This window comes from Odocoileus virginianus, chromosome 7 (assembly GCF_023699985.2).
Source record: "Odocoileus virginianus isolate 20LAN1187 ecotype Illinois chromosome 7, Ovbor_1.2, whole genome shotgun sequence".
Taxonomy (NCBI): Eukaryota; Metazoa; Chordata; class Mammalia; order Artiodactyla; family Cervidae; genus Odocoileus; species Odocoileus virginianus.
The window spans coordinates 26220356-26222958 of NC_069680.1; positions in this window are offsets into that span (position 1 = coordinate 26220356).

Here is a 2603-nt window from a genome sequence, read left to right on the forward strand (position 1 = left end):
CTGTGTGATGAATGCTGTAAACAGTTGTTAGTATGGAGCCCTGGAAAAAAAACCACGATTTATACAGAGTTCATTCTTTGGCTCCAGGCTTACTCTGAGTGTTGAGTCCTGAGTGGGGCACCACCTCTGATCTCCCAGGACAACGTTCTTGGTGGGGGGATGGAGAAGCTGGATCAGAGCAGAGCTGCCCATCACCAGGGAGAAACTGGAATGTGCCAAGGAACACAGTTCCTTCTGCCAGGTGCAAGTTACACAAGACAGGAGGGAGGCCTTGAGTGTACTTTGGGTTGCCTGTGGCCCTCTCACTCTGCCAGTCCCTGCAGCTGGACCCCTGCTTACCTACAGCTTCTCTGAAACTGTGCTTTCAGGAGTTCTCAAATGCTGCCCAACTGACAAAACAACAGTCAGATTCCAGATGATCCTGGTTAGGGTCAGAAGGGATGGATTCTCTGAGAGGGTAGCACTGAGTGAAAAGCTAAAAGAGTTTGCCACAGGCTGTGTCCCCAGGGAAGCAGACTATAAGACTGAGATGAACATGGAAGAAATTAGGGACTGCTCTCAAGATCACCACCTATTGGGGAAAAGAGAGAAGCAGGGTTGGACAGAGGAAGTAGTCAGGCTGGGGTACCATCACAACGGAGCCTTGGCTAACACCCTCTCCCTTGACAGGACACTGTGAAGCTGGGATGATCCTTTGGAATTTTCAGGTTGGATTAAAGGATGTGGGCCTTTATTCATCTGTGGATACACTGACCAGACCTCGAATGCTTTTTTGCCCAGGAAAAGAGGACTGAGCTTGGACAATGAGAATTCCACGAAGGATAAATCCAAGAAAGAGCTGTCAGCACCTGGAAGAATAATTCAATCAGTCTTACAAGGGGACGTTTGGGTCACACATCACCACATCTAGAGCAGAGACTATGGAGTAAGCTTGCAGCTTTCTGGGAGAAGAGCATTCCAGGTGAACAGAGCAGTGAGTGCAAAGGCCCTGATTATCCAGGAAGCAGAAAGAAGTCTAGTGCAGCTGTAGCAGAGGGAACAAAGGAGACAGCAGCAAGAAATGAAGGAGTCAGATCACTGTAAGGTTTGGGATTTAACCAAGAAGCAACAAAACTTAAATTTAAGCTTTGGTGTGACAGTTTTGACTGATAATGCTGAGAACAGATTTGGTTGGGAGAGGGTTAAAGGCAGAAGTGGGAGCACACTGCCTTTTTCATCCTCATTCAAAGGACACTGGGGTAGGATCATTTTCTGTTGTGAGGGTCTGTCCTATGCGTTGTAGGATATTTAGCGGCCTCCTTGACCTCTCACCACTAAATGCAGGTGGCACCCCACACCCCCTCCCCAGCCCACCCCCATCAGTTATAACATCCAAAAATGTCTCATTTTTGTCAGGTGTCCCGTGGGGCAAAACTGCCTCCAGTTCAGACCCCTTGAATTAGGGGCTGTTACAGTGATCCGGGGGAGAAGGCAATGGCAACCCACTCCAGTAGTCTCCCCTGGAAAATCCCATGGACGGAGGAGCCTGGTAGGCTACAATCCATGGGGTCGCTAAGAGTCTGACACCACTGACTTCACTTTCACTTTTCACTTTCAAGCATTGGAGAAGGCAATGGCAACCCACTCCAGTGTTCTTGCCTGGAGAATTCCAGGGACGGAGAGCCTGGTGGGCTGCCGTCTATGGGGTTGCACAGAGTCGGACACGACTGAAGCGACTTAGCAGAAGCAGCACAGTGATCTGGGATAGCTTGGACCACTGTGATGGGTATGCTGGTGGCAAGTTGTAGGATTCTCAATATGTTTTTGAAAACTATGTTGACTGATCAAAGGGGAGCATCAGGAATGTTCCAAGGTTGCTGGCCTGTGCAACTGTCAGAAAACAGTTCAGTTTGCTGAGTTTGAAAGAAGTGTGCTAGGAGGAGCTCTGTGAGAGATTACAATCTCAGTTTTGAACCCACAAGACTGAACAAACTGAAGAATAATGATTAGAAAGTTTACTTTCTTCCCCGAGGTTAGTTGTAGTTCATTTTCACTGTTATTTATTATTTATGCTGATTTTATCCTATTCCCATGGATTTTTCATTATATTTGTCTTCTTTCATACCCAGAATCCAATTGCTTCTTAACACCTCCAGTGCCACCAGCATCTCACTTCTAACCACCCCCAAACCAGCACCCAGCGTCTGGACTGTAACGGCGCCCTTCCCCGGCCACTATGTCCTGGACATTGCAGCCAGAGGGGTCACGTGGAAACTGAAGTCACATCATGTTACTTCTGCGTCAACCCCAAACCGTACAAGTGCCTAAATCAACTCCCTCCTTTATCCTTGAGCATGGCAAATGCTGGCTTTTAATACTAAAAAGTTTCGCTTGCAAAGAGAAAAATCTGTATGAGGAACGACCAAGACCAGAAGGCGCCGTGTCTGGGATGTGCAGAGCGCCAGACTGCACGCGGAAGATGCAGTGCTGGAATCGGTGGTGAAGGCGACACACCTTGCACCTCTCACCCCTCACTCCGGGGGCTCTCGGGCCCCTTGGCCTCACCGGTCGAAGACTTCATTTCCCAGCATGCCAAGGGGCTCGCTGGCCGGAAGGCTCCGTGC